Raw genomic sequence first — 18426 nt, 5'->3', positions numbered from 1 at the left:
TGGGGCCACAATGGGTTTTTTTTTCAGCATGTTCAGGATTTCTTTAAAAAGGCAAGTCAGTATACAGATTGAAATAGATAAATAGTGGTGTGTTTACATTAACTCACTCAGCCAGGGGGTGATGATTATTGTTTCATCCAGGAGATGTGTTTCATCTGAGCAGGGGTCCGTGTACAGCCTTAAGTATGGATCTTAGGACCATGAATATTAGCTAATTAACAGTTGTGTTCTGTGGGTGTCACTGAGTAGGCTGATCACCCAAGGCCCGTAGGTGAGGCTGCACAGTGCATATACGTACGGTGCATTCGGACTCCTTGGCTTTTTCCACATTCTGTTACATTACAACCTAATTCTGAAATGGATTGATTAGATTTTTCCCTCATCAATCTACACACAATAACCCATGATGACATCACAATAACCCATGATGACATCACAATAACCCAGAATGACATCTCAATACCCCAGAATGACAAAGTCAAAACAGGTTTTTAGATAAGTTTTTTTTTCTTCTAAAAAATAAATAAATAAATACCATATTTACTACATAAGTATTCAGACTTTATGAGACTAAATTGAGCTCAGGTGCTTCCTTTTTCCATTGATCACCCTTGAGATGTTTCTACAACTTGGAGTCAACCTGTGGTAAATTCAATTTATTGAGGATATTTTTTTATTTAATCAATTTTAGAATGAGGCTGTACGGTAACTACATGTGGAAAGTCGAGGGGTCTTTCTGAATGCGCTGTATCCCCCAATACAATTCAACTCTAATACATCCACAGTGCAATTTCAACACATTTAAACTTTTTTTGTGACAACTTTTGTTGAATTTCTATAACATTCTGACCTTGTTTAGATCAAATATGACATGATTCCATGATTTGGATCTGTTTTTAATCACTTTCAGTTGGACTTTTATTTTGAAGGTGAACGCAAATTCCACTTGTGTCTAATCTTTATTGTGGCTAGTTTCATACAGGTAGCATACAGCTAAATTTAAACTTGCTCTTAGCATGAGGCTAGCTAGTGAATTTTCTAACCATTAATTACTGCAAACTAAATCTTCTAATCTTCAAAGTCCGCAACATCCATTTTGTTAGGTTAACCTCTAAACATATAATGAGACATTATCTACCTTGGACAAAAACAGCACCTGTTTAACTTTAACCTTAACCCATGAAAGTTAGCAAAACATGTGATGTTTATCTTACAAGGTATATTTTGCATAGTTACAAATCTGTAAAACAGGAGAAATGGTGAGATGAGAAAATTAGCTTCAGAAAAAGTTCTGTCAATAGAATGAGGGCGGCAGCGTAGCCTAGTGGTTAGAGCGTTGGACTAGTAACCGGAAGGTTGCGAGTTCAAACCCCCGAGCTGACAAGGTACAAATCTGTCGTTCTGCCCCTGAACAGGCAGTTAACCCACTGTTCCCAGGCCGTCATTGAAAATAAGAATTTGTTCTTAACTGACTTGCCTGGTTAAATAAAGGTAAAATAAATAAAAATGAGGAAGTGTGGCCATAATCACCATTGTAAAGGCGACCAACCAACCGATCTGCTGCCTCCACGGTACCAACACCGTTACAGGTTATATTAATGCATAAACCTGGGGGACTACATTAAGGAAGTAAAAGTAGTACAATTATTGTCTCTCAAATAATAAAACCATTTCTTAAAAAAATAAAAAATAATAAATAAACACAACTGTTTATTTTGTGTTTTCAAATGGTATCTGGGGGGCCCGACCTCCAGGGGTATGCCGACCTCTTTTAAATCCCAAGCGAGGTTGACTCCCAAGTAATCTAATTTTGCTGGTCTGCAAAACCACGCCCATCATTATCACATTTCCCAGCATGCTCTATGCCAGGTACATAAAAAATAAAAAAATAAAAATAAGATTCCTTCAATAGCTGTGTTTTTTTTCACTTTCATTTACAGTGGCGTCCCTCTGTTTAGCGACTTTTACTGTTTTGAAAAGCAAATTTCCTGCAATTATACACACATTGGGGTAAAGAGAAAAATGTGCCAATTTGTAGCTCATGCTATTCTACACATTTTGTAATGTGGCTGAGAGAAAAGACCCCGTTGGCCCTCTAGGCCTGGGCAGTATGCTGGGGTTTTTGATACCATTACAAGACCCCGTCGGCCCTCTAGGCCTGGGCAGTATACCAGGGTTTTTGATAGCATTACAAGACCCCGTTGGCCCTCTAGGCCTGGGCAGTATACCGGGGTTTTTGATACCATTACAAGACCCCGTTGGCCCTCTAGGCCTGGGCAGTATGCTGGGGTTTTTGGAAATTAGCCATTTGATGGTTTTTCCCCAGAACAGTCAGGTGTTTGTAAACTAACAGAGAATACGAGAGCTGGTGAGACCAGGGGTCAGGGGTCACATTTTTATAATGAAAGTCAAGTGTTTAAAAAAAAATAATAATAATAATATTTTTTTTCAATATGGGACGTGCAACTAACTCGCTTTTGTACATCGCGCATCCTAAAACCCCAAAACAGCAAGCAATGCAGGAAGAAGCCCGTTGGCTAGGAAAAACTACCTAGAAAGGCTGAAACCTAGAGAGGAACCAGGCTATGAGGGGTGGCCAGTCATCTTCTGACTGTGCCCGGTAGAGATTATAACAGAATGGCCAAGATGTTCAAATGTTCATACATGACCAGCAGGGTAAGAATAATAATAATAATAATAATCACAGTGGATGTCATGGGTGCAACAGGTCAAGGAGTCATCAGTCCAAGTCAGCTCAAGTCCTCCGAGAAAGAGAATTAGAGAGAGCATACTTAAATTCACACAGGACACCGGATAAGACAGGAGAAATACTCCAGATATAGCAAACTGACCCCAGCCCCCCGACACAAACTATTATTACGCACCCCTCCTAGGGAACGTAAGAGCCAGTAAGCCAGTGACTCAGCCCCTGTAATAGGGTGAGAGGCAGAGAATCCCAGTGGAGAGAGGAGAACCGGCCAGGCAGAGACAGCAAGGGTGGTTCGTTGCTCCAGAGCCTTTCCGTTCACCTTCCCACTCCTGGGCCAGACTACACTCAATCATATGACCCACTGAAGAGATGAGTCTTCAGTAAAGACTTGAAGGTTGAGACCGAGTCTGCATCTCTCACATGGGTAGGCAGACCATGTCATAAAAATGGAGCTCTATAGGAGAAAGCCCTGCCTCCAGCTGTTTGCTTAGAAATTCTAGGGACAATTAGGATTAGGCCTGCATCTTGAAACCGTAGCGTACGTGTAGGTATGTACGGTAGGACCAAATCAGAGAGATGGGTATGTGCAGGTAGAGCTACTGGTGTGCTAAATAGCAGAAAAGTTAATATAAACCGTATGGTGATTAGGTAGGTCAAATTGGGTGGGCTATTTACCGATAGACTATGTACAGCTGCAGCGATCGGTTAGCTGCTCAGATAGCAGATGTTTGAAGTTGGTGAGGGAGATAAAAGATAAGTCTCCAACTTCAGCGATTTTTGCAATTCGTTCCATTCACTGGCAGCAGAGAACTGGAACGAAAGGCAGCCAAACAGGTGTTGGCTTTAAGGATGATCAGTGAGATACACCTGCTGGATCGCATGCTACGGGTGGGTGTTGCAATCGTGTTGCCATAGTGCTAACTGAAGTCTATTTAGTGCTTTATCCTGGTAGCCGGAACGTAGAGCATTGCAGTAGTCTAACCTAGAAGTAACAAAAGCATGGATTCATTTTTGGACAGAAGGTTTCTGATTTTTGCAATGTTATGTAGATGGAAGAAAACTGTCCTTGAAATGGTCTTGATATGTTCTTCAAAAGAGAGATCAGGGTCCAGAGTAACGCAGAGGTCCTTCAGTTTTATTTGAGATGACTGTACAACCATCAAGATTAATTGTCAGATTCAACAGAAGATCTCTTTGTTTCTTGTTCTTGGGACCTAGAACAAGCATCTCTGTTTTGTCCGAGTTTAAAAGTAGAACATTTGCAGCCATCCACTTCCTTATGTCTGAAACACAGGCTTCCAGGCAATGTTGGGGCTTCACCATGTTTCATCCAAATGTACAGCTGTGTGTCATCTGCATAGCAGTGAAAGTTAACATTATGTTTTCGAATGACATCACCAAGAGGTAAAATAGAGAAAACAATAGTGGTCCTAAAACAGAGCCTTGAGGAACACTGAAATTTACATTTGATTTGTCAGAGGACAAACCATCCCCCGAGACAAACTGATATCTTTCCCACAGATAAGATCTAAAACCAGGTCAGAACTTGTCCGTGTAGACCAATTTGGGTTTCCAATCTCTCCAAAAGAATGTGGTGATCGATGGTATCAAAAGCAGCACTAAGGTCTAGGAGCACGAGGACAGATCCAGAGCCTCGGTCTGACTCCACTAAAAGGTAATTTACCACCTTCACAAGTGCAGTCTCAGTGCTATGATGGGGTCTAAAACCAGACTGAAGCTTTTCATATACATTGTTTGTCTTCAGGAAGGCAGTGAGTTGCTGCGCATCAGCTTTTTCTAACATTTTTGAGAGAATTGGGATATTCAACATAGAACGTTTAAAAAAATTAAAATAAATTCTCAGTCAAGTTTTGGCTTCTTCAAGAGAGACTTTATTACTGCCACTTTTAGTTTGGTACACATCCGGTGGATAGAGAGATGTTTATTATGTTCAACATAGGAGGGCCAAGCACAGGAAGCAGCTCTTTCAGTAGTTGGAATAGGGTCCAGTATGCAGCTTGAAGGTTTAGAAGCCATGACTATTTTCACTAATGTGTCAAGAGATATAGTATTAAAACACTTGTCTCTCTTGATCCTAGGTCCTGGCAGTCTCAGGACAAAGAATACGCAGATTTAAAGAGGAGTCCGTAATTTGCTTTCTAATGATCATTATCTTTTCCTCAAAGAAGTTCATGAATTTATCACTGCTGTAGTGAAAGCCATCCTCTCTTAGGGAATGCTACTTTTTAGTTAGCTTTGTGACCGTATCAAAAATAAATGTTGGATTTTCCTCAATTAAGTTTAAAAAAATAAGATGATCGAGCAGCAGTGAGGGCTCTTTGATACTGCACGGTACTGTCTTTCCAAGCTAGTCAGAAGACTTCCAGTTTGGTGTCTTTCCAAACTAGTCAGAAGACTTTCAGTTTGGTGTCTTTCCAAGCTAGTCAGAAGACTTCCAGTTTGGTGTGACGCCATTTCTGTTCCAATTTTCTGGAAGCTTGCTCAGGGCTCGGGTATTTTCTGGAAGCTTGCTCAGGGCTCGGGTATTTTCTGGAAGCTTGCTCAGGGCTCGGGTATTTTCTGTATACCAGGAAGCTAGTTTCTTATGACAAATGTTTTTAGGGTTGCGGCTGCATCTAGGGTATTGAGCAAGGTTAAATTGAGTCCCTCGTTAGGCGGTTAACTGATTTTTGTACTCTGACGTCCTTGGGTAGGCGGGAGTCTGGAAGGGCATCTAGGAATCTTTGGGTCATCCGAGAATTTATAGCACGGCTTTTGATGATCCTTGGTTGGGTCTGAGCAGATTATTTGTTGCGATTTCAAACATAATAAAATGCGGGTCCGATAGTCCAGGATTATGAGGAAAAACATTAAGATCCACAACATTTATTCCATGGGACAAAACTAGGTCCAGAGAGTGACTGTGGCAGTGAGTAGGTCCAGAGACACTGTGGACAAACCCCACTGAGTCGATGATGGCTCCGAAGGCCTTTTGGAGTGGGTCTGTGGACATTTCCATTTGAATATTAAAGTCACCAAATTATCTTCCATGACTACAAGGTCCGATAGGAATTCAGGGAAGTCAGTGAGGAACGGTGTCTATGGCCCAGGAGGCCTGTAAACAGTAGTTATAAAAAGTGATTGAGTAGGCTGCCTAGAAGCTCAAAAGACAAATGTTTTATTTTTAAATTTGCTATCGTAGATATTAGCAACACCTCCGTCTTTGCGGGATGCATGGGGGATATGGTCACTAGTGTAACCAGGAGGCGAGGCCTCATTTAACACAGTCAATTCATCAGGCTTAAGCCATGTTTCAGTCAGGCCAATCACATCAAGATTATGATCAGTGATTAGTTCATTGACTATAATTGCCTTGGAAGTGAGGGATCTAACATTAAGTAGCCCTATTTTGAGATGTGAGGTATCATGATCTCTTTCAATAATGACAGGAATGGAGGTGGTCTTTATCCTAGTGAGATTGCTAAGGCGAACACCGCCATGTTTAGTTTTGCCCAACCTAGGTCGAGGCACAGACATGGTCTCAATGGGGGTAGCTGAGCTGACTACACTGATTGTGCTAGTGGCAGACTCCACTAAGCTGGTAGGCTGGCTGACGGAGCCTGCTGCCTGGCCTGCAATCTCATTGTGGAGCAAGGGGAGTTAGAGCCCTGTCTATGTTGGTAGATAAGATGAGAGCACCCCTCCAGCTAGGATGGAGTTCGTCACTCCTCAGCAGGCCAGGCTTGGTCCAGTTTGTGGGTGAGTCCCAGAAGGAAGGACAATTATCTACAAATTCTATCTTTTAGGAGGGGCAGAAAAACGTTTTCAACCAGTGATTAAGTTGTGAGACTGCTGTAGAGCTCATCACTCTCCCTAACTGGGAAGGGGCCAGAGACAATTACTCGATGCCGACACATCTTTCTAGCTGATTAACACGCTGAAGCTATGTTGCGCTTGGTGACCTCTGACTGTTTCATCCTAACATCGTTGGTGCCGACGTGGATAACAATATCTCTATACTCTCTACACTCGCCAGTTTTAGCTTTAGCCAGCACCATCTTCAGATTAGCCTTAACGTCGGTAGCCCTGCCCCCTGGTAAACAGTGTATGATCACTGGATGATTCTTTTTAAGTCTAGTACTGCGGGTAATGGAGTCGCCAATGACTAGGGTTTTCAATTTGTCAGAGCTAATGGTGGGAGGCTTTGCTGTCTCAGACCCCGTAAAGGGAGGAGTAGAGACCAGAGAAGGGAGGAGTAGAGACCAGAGAAGGGAGGAGTAGAGACCAGAGAAGGCTCGGCCTCCTGACTCGCTGCTTAATGGGGAAAACCGGTTGAAAGTTTCTGTCGGCTGAATGAGTGGCCCCGGTTGAGTATTCCTACAGCATTTCCCTCCAGAAGCCATGAGAAAGTTGTCCGGCTGCGGGAACTGTGCGAGAGGATTTACACGTTACTATCTGTACTTACTAGTTGATTTTGATTTGATTCGGATCTCTTTTAGTCCCCATTTGGACTAATCTTCCAAGAGTCCTTAAACATTAAAATACAATTTATAATATAAACACACTTACACATATAACACACTATTACAAACATACATAATACACTAGCATAATGACCCAATAAATACTCATTCTAAAAAAATATTGATTCTTCATCTACAATAATCCCACAACATTTCTATATACTATATTTAAATTGTTTTAAAATAATGTTTAAATGTATATATTGAAAGGTTTCTAGTTTGCTCAGTTAATTTATTACATTTCTGTATTGCTCTGGTGACACAGACGCTGTTTCATCCTTTCCTACACTGAAATTACTCTTGCCTAATGACTGCGTCTGAAGCCCAGCTATCCTCGCCGTAAGGCGATCGTTCTCCTGTATATTATGAGTACAGCGACTGCAGTTAGAAGGCATCATATTAATGTTACTACTGGTTGGCTGGTGGAGGTCCTGACGAACCACGTCCAGATAAAGCATCATGTTAATGTTACTACTTAGCTTCGGCTGTTGGAGGTCCTGAAGAACCACGTCCAGATAAAGCATCATGTTAATGTTACTACTGGTTGGCTGGTGGAGGTCCTGATGAACCACGTCCAGATAAAGCATCATGTTAATGTTACTACTGGTTGGCTGGTGGAGGTCCTGTAGAACCACGTCCAGATAAAGCATCATGTTAATGCTACTACTGGTTGGCTGGTGGAGGTCCTGTAGAACCACGTCCAGATAAAGCATCATGTTAATGTTACTACTGGTTGGCTGGTGGAGGTCCTGTAGAACCATGTCCAGATAAAGCATCATGTTAATGTTACTACTGGTTGGCTGGTGGAGGTCCTGATGAACCACGTCCAGATAAAGCATCATGTTAATGTTACTACTGGTTGGCTGGTGGAGGTCCTGTAGAACCATGTCCAGATAAAGCATCATGTTAATGTTACTACTGGTTGGCTGGTGGAGGTCCTGATGAACCACGTCCAGATAAAGCATCATGTTAATGTTACTACTGGTTGGCTGGTGGAGGTCCTGTAGAACCACGTCCAGATAAAGCATCATGTTAATGCTACTACTGGTTGGCTGGTGGAGGTCCTGTAGAACCACGTCCAGATAAAGCATCATGTTAATGTTACTACTGGTTGGCTGGTGGAGGTCCTGTAGAACCATGTCCAGATAAAGCATCATGTTAATGTTACTACTGGTTGGCTGGTGGAGGTCCTGATGAACCACGTCCAGATAAAGCATCATGTTAATGTTACTACTGGTTGGCTGGTGGAGGTCCTGTAGAACCATGTCCAGATAAAGCATCATGTTAATGTTACTACTGGTTGGCTGGTGGAGGTCCTGATGAACCACGTCCAGATAAAGCATCGTGTTAATGTTACTACTGGTTGGCTGGTGGAGGTCCTGATGAACCACGTCCAGATAAAGCATCATGTTAATGTTACTACTGGTTGGCTGGTGGAGGTCCTGATGAACCACGTCCAGATAAAGCATCATGTTAATGTTACTACTGGTTGGCTGGTGGAGGTCCTGATGAACCACGTCCAGATAAAGCATCGTGTTAATGTTACTACTGGTTGGCTGGTGGAGGTCCTGATGAACCACGTCCAGATAAAGCATCGTGTTAATGTTACTACTGGTTGGCTGGTGGAGGTCCTGTAGAGCCACGTCCAGATAAAGCATCATGTTAATGTTACTACTGGTTGGCTGGTGGAGGTCCTGTAGAGCCACGTCCAGATAAAGCATCATGTTAATGTTACTACTGGTTGGCTGGTGGAGGTCCTGATGAACCACGTCCAGATAAAGCATCATGTTAATGTTACTACTGGTTGGCTGGTGGAGGTCCTGTAGAACCACGTCCAGATAAAGCATCATGTTAATGTTACTACTGGTTGGCTGGTGGAGGTCCTGTAGAGCCACGTCCAGATAAAGCATCATGTTAATGTTACTACTGGTTGGCTGGTGGAGGTCCTGATGAACCACGTCCAGATAAAGCATCATGTTAATGTTACTACTGGTTGGCTGGTGGAGGTCCTGATGAACCACGTCCAGATAAAGCGTCCGGAGTGAAAAGGTTGAGCAGAAATAAAAATATAAAACGGTCATTAAAACGTTTTTAAAAAACGTAAAGTTGGCAGGTAGCGAAGTAAGAAACAAACCGCACAGCAGCTTGGAAACAAGTCTACAAGTTGTGACAGATTAGTCTGAGGTCAAGCAGAAAGTACAATAAGAAGCATTTTACATCTATCTGCATTTACAAAATTCAACACAATATTTGTTGTTTTATTCTTTTTTTTCTTTGTAAAAAAAGTAGAATTCTGTGTTAATGCGACCCCCTAAGTTTACCTTTCTAGTTAATCTAAGTAAGTGGCTGAATTAATAAAGTGACTGGGCATCATATTAGGTTAGTTTTGTGTTTTGAGAGAACTCATCCAGAGAGCTTGACTTCTGTATAGTGGCCACTATCTTCGGTGGCAGGTAGCCTAGTGGTTAGAGCGTTGGGCAGAATCCCTGAGCTAACTGTTCCCCGGGCGCCAGGGAATGTTGTGATGTCTTATGGCAGCCCCCCGCACCTCTGATTCAGAGGGGTTGGGTTTAATGGGGAAGACACACCTCTCTGATTCAGAGGGTTTGGGTTAAATGGGGAAGACACACCTCTCTGATTCAGAGGGTTGGGTCAAATGCATAAGACACATTTCAGTTGAATGCATTCAGTTGTATAACTGACTAGGTATCCCCCTTTCCCTTAATTTCCTTGTTTTCCTTCTCTCCGTTCTCCAGCCGTCTGCTCCTCCCCCTCTTCTCAGAGCAGGCAGGCTCGTTGTCCTAGCGACTCCAGACATAGAATATTTAGCTAGCAGCCTCCATGGATATTCTCTATTACTTGTGTTTTGTGTTAGAATATTTAGCTAGCTGCCTCCATGGATATTCTCTATTACTTGTGTTTTGTGTTAGAATATTTAGCTAGCTGCCTCCATGGATATTCTCTATTACTTGTGTTTTGTGTTAGAATATTTCGCTAGCTGCCTCCATGGATATTCTCTATTACTTGTGTTTTGTGTTAGAATATTTAGCTAGCTGCCTCCATGGATATTCTCTATTACTTGTGTATTGTTAGAATATTTAGCTAGCTGCCTCCATGGATATTCTCTATTACTTGTGTTTTGTGTTAGAATATTTAGCTAGCAGCCTCCATGGATATTCTCTATTACTTGTGTTTTGTGTTAGAATATTTAGCTAGCTGCCTCCATGGATATTCTCTATTACTTGTGTTTTGTGTTAGAATATTTAGCTAGCAGCCTCCATGGATATTCTCTATTACTTGTGTTTTGTGTTAGAATATTTCGCTAGCTGCCTCCATGGATATTCTCTATTACTTGTGTATTGTTAGAATATTTAGCTAGCAGCCTCCATGGATATTCTCTATTACTTGTGTTTTGTGTTAGAATATTTAGCTAGCTGCCTCCATGGATATTCTCTATTACTTGTGTATTGTGTTAGAATATTTAGCTAGCTGCCTCCATGGATATTCTCTATTACTTGTGTATTGTGTTAGAATATTTAGCTAGCTGCCTCCATGGATATTCTCTATTACTTGTGTTTTGTGTTAGAATATTTAGCTAGCAGCCTCCATGGATATTCTCTATTACTTGTGTTTTGTGTTAGAATATTTAGCTAGCTGCCTCCATGGATATTCTCTATTACTGTTGTTAAGGTTGTTAGGCTTTTTGTTTTGTGGCAACCCCTTGTTTACTAAACCATTAATACTGTAAATCTCGGTATGAGAGGAGGACTGTGTGATGATATGAACGTCGGGATACCCTAGCCTGGTCTCCGGGGGGGGGCTGCGGGGGTGTGCGCTATACCAGTGTTGATTTAATTCATCAATACATTTATCTTATGCTACACAAAGATAAGTAACAAACATTTTTCTAAACTAATCCAATCTGTCAGTTGGACTTATTGCAACTGTTACTGAGCTCTTTGTTCCAGTTTAGATGGTTTAGGGAGTCTCATTCATTCATTTTTGTAGCCCAGTCATTCTGAATGCAGATTGCGGGAATCGACTCCGGCTGGATTCCAATAGGATGTATGCTTGTCATCAGTGTCCATCCATAACACAGCGACAGCTGGTCACTAGCAAAAACACAGCGACTGCTGATCACCATGCCAGCATAACCAGTTAGACCATGCTGGTCAGACCAGCATCAGACCAACACTGACCAGCATCAGACCAACACTGACCAGTATCTGACCAGCATCTGACCAGCATCTGACCAGCATCTGACCAGCATCTGACCAGCATCTGACCAGCATCTGGCCAGCATCTGGCCAGCATCTGACCAGCATCTGACCAGCATCAGACCAGCACTGGCCAGCATCAGACCACCGGCGAACATCAGACCAACACTGACCAGCATCAGACCAGAATCAGACCAACACTGGCCAACCTCAGACCAACACTGGCCAACCTCAGACCAGCATCAGACCAACACTGGCCAACCTCAGACCAACACTGGCCAACCTCAGACCAACACTGGCCAACCTCAGACCAACACTGGCCAACCTCAGACCAGCATCAGACCAACACTGGCCAGCATCAGACCAACACTGGCCAGCATCAGACCAACACTGACCAGCATCAGACCAGCAGTGGCCAGCATCAGACCTTCACTGACCAGCTTGTAATGTATGCTAATCTATGCAGGGTTTTTCAGAAGGTAATGATTAGCAGTACGGTGATTAGCAGTACGGTGATTAGCAGTACGATGATTAGCAGTACGATGATTAGCAGTACGATGATTAGCAGTTTGTGTGATGAGAATAGTAGGAATGGACTCTACTCAAGCCATGCTGAACTTATCTGTTGGCCTCGAGTGAGACCTTTGTGTCTGAAGGATATCCTGTTGAGTGAGGAAGGCAGTCGGCTGTGAGGTGAAGTCTTTGGGTTCAGCTGCTGTTTGTTCTTGAAAGATGCCCTTTTACTGTAAATATGTTTAGCTTTTGAACTTGGACTGTTCTTGGTATGTTTAGCTAATCATGCACTGCAGCTCCATATCCCCAGGCCTTCAGAGCTGGCCCAGAGGACCATGACCCCCTGCCCCATCCTGTCCCCATTCCTAGGGTCTGTACCCCAGCTGTCCACCTCACCCATACCCCAGGCTTCATGCTATTTCTGGAGGCCTGTGCTGTTCTGAGGGTGGATCTAAATATGAACAGCATGTGTGTTCTAGTGACAGCATGTGTGTTCTAGTGACAGCATGTGTGTTCTAGTGACAGCATGTGTGTTCTAGTGACAGCATGTGTGTTCTAGTGACAGCTAACTCTGCTGATGTACTGAGTTTCTTTACATGGTCACAGCTTAACTCAATGGAGCGAGTCACGGGTACTTTCTGTTTTGAGCTTCTGCTTGTAAACAGGAAGCAGGAGTATGGAGTCGTGCTCTGATTTCCTGAATGGCGGACAAGGGATGGTCTTGTATGCTTGCTTGTGGGTAGATTAACGATGGTCTAGGACTATCGCCCCCTAGTGGCGAAGAAGTGTTGGAGGTTGTGTCTTAATAACGCAGAGTTAAATTCGCCGGTGGCAAGGAATGCAGCCTCCAGATATGTTTTCCTGCTTATTTATATCCTCATGCAGTTTAAGTCTTAGCTTGTTATATTTCTTGTCCTGAGGTGGAATGTACACAACAGTCACGATGCCAGCTGAAAACTCCCTCGGGAAGGTAGACGGGTCAACATTTGGCCATCAGGTATTCCAAGATGGGTGAACAGTGGGTCGAGACATCCACTGCGCTCAAATAAGCACACCAGTTGTTGAAGAGGCAAAACTCTCCTTTCGATTTCCCCGACTCAACTGTCCTGTCCGCTTGGTGAATGGAGAATCCATAGAGTTGGATAGCCATCTTGTCTTGCCACGTTTCAGAAAAACAGAGAAAGTCCTGTTGGTAGCAATTCCAATTCCACGATCAAATGTATTTATAAAGCCCTTCTTATATCAGCTGATATCTCAAAGTGCTGTACAGAAACCCAGCCTAAAACCCCAAACAGCAAGCAATGCAGGTGTAGAAGCACGGTGGCTAGGAAAAACTCCCTAGAAAGGCCAAAACCTAGGAAGAAAACAGGAAGGAAGGAACCAGGCTATGGGGGGTGGCCAATCCTCTTCTGGCTGTGCCGGGTGGAGATTATAACAGAACATGGCCAAGATGTTCAAATGTTCATAGATGACCAACAGGGTCAGATAATAATAATCACAGTGGTTGTCGCGGGTGCAACAGGTCAGCACCTCAGGAGTAAATGTCAGTTGGCTTTTCATAGCCAGTCATTCAGAGTATCTCTACCACTCCTGCTGTCTCTATAGAGTTGAAAACAGCAGGTCTGGGACAGGTAGCACATCCGGTGAACAGGTCAGGATTCCATAGCCACAGGCTCAACAGTAGGAACTGGAGCAGCAGCACGGCCAGGTGGACTGGGGACAGCAAGGAGTCATCAGGCCAGGTAGTCCTGAGGCATGGTCCTAGGGCTCAGGTCCTCCGAGAGAGAGTTAGAGAGAGCATACTTATATTCCCACAGGACACCAGATAAGACAGGACAAATACTCCAGATATAACAGACTGACCCTAGCCCCCTGACACACAAACTACTGCAGCATAAATACTGGAGGCTGAGACGGGAGGGGTCAGGAGACACTGTGGCCCCATCCGACGATACCCCCGGACAAGGCCAAACAGGCAGGATATAACCCCACCCACTTTGCCGAATCACCGCCCCCACACTATCAGAGGCCATCCATCTTATTATCAAGTGAGTGGAGGGAAGAGGTGGCCGGTTTTCCCTTCATCTTAATCTCTCCAGGACTCCTCCTCTCCTGCCTCTGTTCCACTGGCGTTGCCTCTTGCGACCCCAAAAATTGGGTCAGAATTACCGAAAGAGCCCAGGCCAGATGAGTCGAAATGAAATTTGAAGCTGGAATTGATAAGTAACTGCAACTCTGTTGTTAAAAAGTTCTTGTCAATTATAAGAAATTATAGTGGATACATTCCGTGAAAATTAAGTGAAGATTAACGGCAAGCTAAACACCTTCGCACGTTTTGAGGATAACACTGTGCCACCGACATGGTTCGCTCCCACGGATCGTGGGCTCTCATTCTTCGGGCCCTGGGTCAGAACCCTGCCCTGTGCGACTGGGTCCTGGACTTCCTGACAGGAGGCCCCCAGGTGGTGAAGGTAGGAAACAACACCTTCCCTTCGCTGATCCTCAACACGGGGGCCCCACAAGGGTGTGTGCTCAGCCCCCTCCTGTACGCCCTGTTCACCCATGATTGCGTGGCCATGCACGCCTCCAACTCAATCATAAAGTTTGCAGATGGCACAACAGTAGTAGGCCTGATTACAACAATGACAAGACAGCCTACTGGGAGGTGGTGAGGGCCTTAGCGGAGTAGTGGCAGGAAAATAACCTCTCCCTCAACTTCAACATAACGAAGGAGCTGCTCGTGGACTTCAGGGAACAGCAGAGGGAGCAGCCCCCCTATCCACATCGAAGGGACCGCACTGGAGAAGTTGAAAAGCTTACGGACAATCTGAAATGGTGTGGTGAAGGCGCCATGGCACCTCTTCAACCTCAGGGGCCTAATTTCCAAAGCCTCCTAAGACCCTCACAAACTTTTACAAATGCACCATTGAGAGCATCCTGTCAGGATGTATCACCGCCTGGTATGGCAACTGCACCGCTCGCAACCGCAGGGCTCTCCAGAGGGTGGTGTGGCCCAACGCATCACCGGGGGAAAACTACCTGCCCTCCAGCTATGTGTACTGAAATAGCATGGTTTTCACTAGCATCAGCTATGTGTGTACTGAAATAGCATGGTTTTCACTAGCATCAGCTATGTGTGTACTGAAATAGCATGGTTTTCACTAGCATCAGCTATGTGTGTACTGAAATAGCATGGTTTTCACTAGCATCAGCAGCTGACTTTTAATTTAAAAACATTTATTTAAATTTTACCTTTTATTTTACTAGTCAAGTCAGTTAAGAACAAATTCTTATTTTCAATGACTGCCTAGGAACAGTGGGTTAACTGCCTGTTCAGGGGCAGAACGAAAGATTTGTACCTTGTCAGCTCGGGGATTTGAACTTGCAACCTTTCGGTTACTAGTCCAACGCTCTAACCACTAGGCTACCCTGCCGCCCCTGTTATTAGATGTGCTTTGAATACCACAGTAATGAGATTTGCAGAATCTATAATGATTTAATGTTGCCATGCATGCTGCATAATTCTCCTGCCCCTCTAATCTGCTCCAGAGATTAAGACGATTCTCCTGCCCCTCTAATCTGCTCCAGAGATTAAGACGATTCTCCTGCCCCTCTAATCTGCTCCAGAGATTAAGACGATTCTCCTGCCCCTCTAATCTGCTCCAGAGATTAAGACGATTCTCCTGCCCCTCTAATCTGCTCCAGAAATTACGAGTTGTGAGACTGTACTGTATTTCCCAGAGGGGCCTAGTGTGGTTTCTACTGTAATCTAGCCTAGTGTGGTTTCTACTGTAATCTAGCCTAGTGTGGCTTCTACTGTAATCTCATTTGGCTTCTACTGTAATCTCGTTTGGCTTCTACTGTAATCTCGTTTGGCTTCTACTGTAATCTCGTTTGGCTTCTACTGTAATCTCGTTTGGCTTCTACTGTAATCTCATTTGGCTTCTACTGTAATCTCGTTTGGCTTCTACTGTAATCTCGTGTGGCTTCTACTGTAATCTTGTGTGGCTTCTACTGTAATCTTGTGTGGCTTCTACTGTAATCTTGTGTGGCTTCTACTGTAATCTTGTGTGGCTTCTACTGTAATCTTGTGTGGCTTCTACTGTAATCTTGTGTGGCTTCTACTGTAATCTTGTGTGGCTTCTACTGTAATCTTGTGTGGCTTCTACTGTAATCTCGTGTGGGTTTCTACTGTAGCCTAGTGTGGCTTCTACTGTAGCCTAGTGTGGCTTCTACTCTAGCCTAGTGTGGCTTCTACTCTAGCCTAGTGTGGCTTCTACTCTAGCCTAGTGTGGCTTCTACTCTAGCCTAGTGTGGCTTCTACTCTAGCCTAGTGTGGCTTCTACTCTAGCCTAGTGTGGCTTCTACTCTAGCCTAGTGTGGCTTCTACTCTAGCCTAGTGTGGCTTCTACTCTAGCCTAGTGTGGCTTCTACTCTAGCCTAGTGTGGCTTCTACTCTAGCCTAGAGTGGCTTCTACTCTAGCCTAGAGTGGTTTCTACTCTAGCCTAGTGTGGCTTCTACTCTAGCCTAGTGTGGCTTCTACTCTAGCCTAGTGTGGTTTCTACTCTAGCCTAGTGTGGCTTCTACTCTAGCCTAGTGTGGCTTCTACTCTAGCCTAGTGTGGCTTCTACTCTAGCCTAGTGTGGCTTCTACTCTAGCCTAGTGTGGCTTCTACTCTAGCCTAGTGTGGCTTCTACTCTAGCCTAGTGTGGCTTCTACTCTAGCCTAGTGTGGCTTCTACTCTAGCCTAGTGTGGCTTCTACTCTAGCCTAGTGTGGCTTCTACTCTAGCCTAGTGTGGCTTCTACTCTAGCCTAGTGTGGCTTCTACTCTAGCCTAGTGTGGTTTCTACTCTAGCCTAGTGTGGCTTCTACTCTAGCCTAGTGTGGCTTCTACTCTAGCCTAGTGTGGTTTCTACTCTAGCCTAGTGTGGTTTCTACTCTAGCCTAGTGTGGTTTCTACTCTAGCCTAGTGTGGCTTCTACTCTAGCCTAGTGTGGCTTCTACTCTAGTTTCTCCTAGAGCAGACCAAGTAACTGTACTGTCACAAAGGGACCAAGTCTAATGCAGATCAGCTCCAATATCGTAGGCCAACTTCCTGGCTGGCTCCTATCCAACCCCACCCAACCACACACCACTCCGCATGTTACCATGGAGACGGCATGAAGGCAGTGATCAGACCCCACCATGTTAATCAGTGACTAGAGAAGAGTTAATCTATTTGCGAGGGGCATCAGCTTCATGTGTGGTTGCCTGGGTCTTCCTCTTGGTGGGTCTTCCTCTTCCTGTTTTCCTAGGAGATATCAGGATGTTGTGTTGGTTGTAGACGTAAAAGCAGGTCATAGTGTGAGTTATGGTTGTGCTTAAGGATGTCTCTTAGGGGGTGTTACGGAGGGAGTTCTAACCAGAGAGCAGTGTGGTGTGACTGAGCTAAACACCATATATCACAGTTGGAACTGATCTCTGCGGTTCAGGGGTTAGAGGTCAAGGCTGGACGAAGGCCCTGCCAGCTCTGTGGGTCTATAACCTGTAATGTGTTAGTTTCAGTCATGGGACTAGCTCCTCCTGCCCATCCATCCCTCCCACATTCCTACCCATCCATCCCTCCCACACTCCTACCCATCTCCCCCTACCCATCCATCCCTCCCTCCCACACTCCTACCCATCTCCCCCTACCCATCCATCCCTCCCTCCCACACTCCTACCCATCTCCCCCTACCCATCCATCCCTCCCACACTCCTACCCATCTCCCCCTGCCCATCCATCCCTCCCACACTCCTACCCATCTCCCCCTGCCCATCCATCCATCCCACACACTCCTACCCATCTCCTCCCACACACTCCTACCCATCTCCCCCTGCCCATCTATCCCTCCCACACACTCCTACCCATCTCCCCCTGCCCATCCATCCCTCCCACACTCCTACCCATCTCCCCTGCCCATCCATCCCTCCCACACTCCTACCCATCTCCCCTGCCCATCCATCCATCCCTCCCTCCCACACACTCCTACCCATCTCCCCCTGCCCATCTATCCCTCCCACACACTCCTACCCATCTCCCCCTGCCCATCCATCCCTCCCACACTCCTACCCATCTCCCCCTGCCCATCCATCCATCCCTCCCACACTCCTACCCATCTCCCCCTGCCCATCCATCCATCCCTCCCACACTCCTACCCATCTCCCCCTGCCCATCCATCCATCCCTCCCACACTCCTACCCATCTCCCCCTGCCCATCCATCCATCCCTCCCACACACTCCTACCCATCTCCCCCTGCCCATCCATCCATCCCTCCCACACACTCCTACCCATCTCCCCCTGCCCATCCCTCCCTCCCACACACTCCTACCCATCTCCCCCTGCCCATCCATCCATCCCTCCCTCCCACACACTCCTACCCATCTCCCCCTACCCATCCATCCCTCCCACATTCCTGCCCATCTCCCCCTACCATCCATC

The 18426-nt window shown here is 45.1% G+C and overlaps 1 protein-coding gene across 1 annotated transcript in view; it reads left to right on the top strand.

Moving 5' to 3' along the window:
- LOC123993217 (unconventional myosin-X-like) overlaps positions 1–18426 on the top strand; it is a 249611-nt gene that overhangs the window by 18624 nt on the left and 212561 nt on the right.

This window comes from Oncorhynchus gorbuscha, linkage group LG01 (assembly GCF_021184085.1).
Source record: "Oncorhynchus gorbuscha isolate QuinsamMale2020 ecotype Even-year linkage group LG01, OgorEven_v1.0, whole genome shotgun sequence".
Classification (NCBI taxonomy): Eukaryota; Metazoa; Chordata; class Actinopteri; order Salmoniformes; family Salmonidae; genus Oncorhynchus; species Oncorhynchus gorbuscha.
Note: the sequence above shows the minus strand (reverse complement) of the source record. Positions and strands in the feature narration are given on the sequence as shown.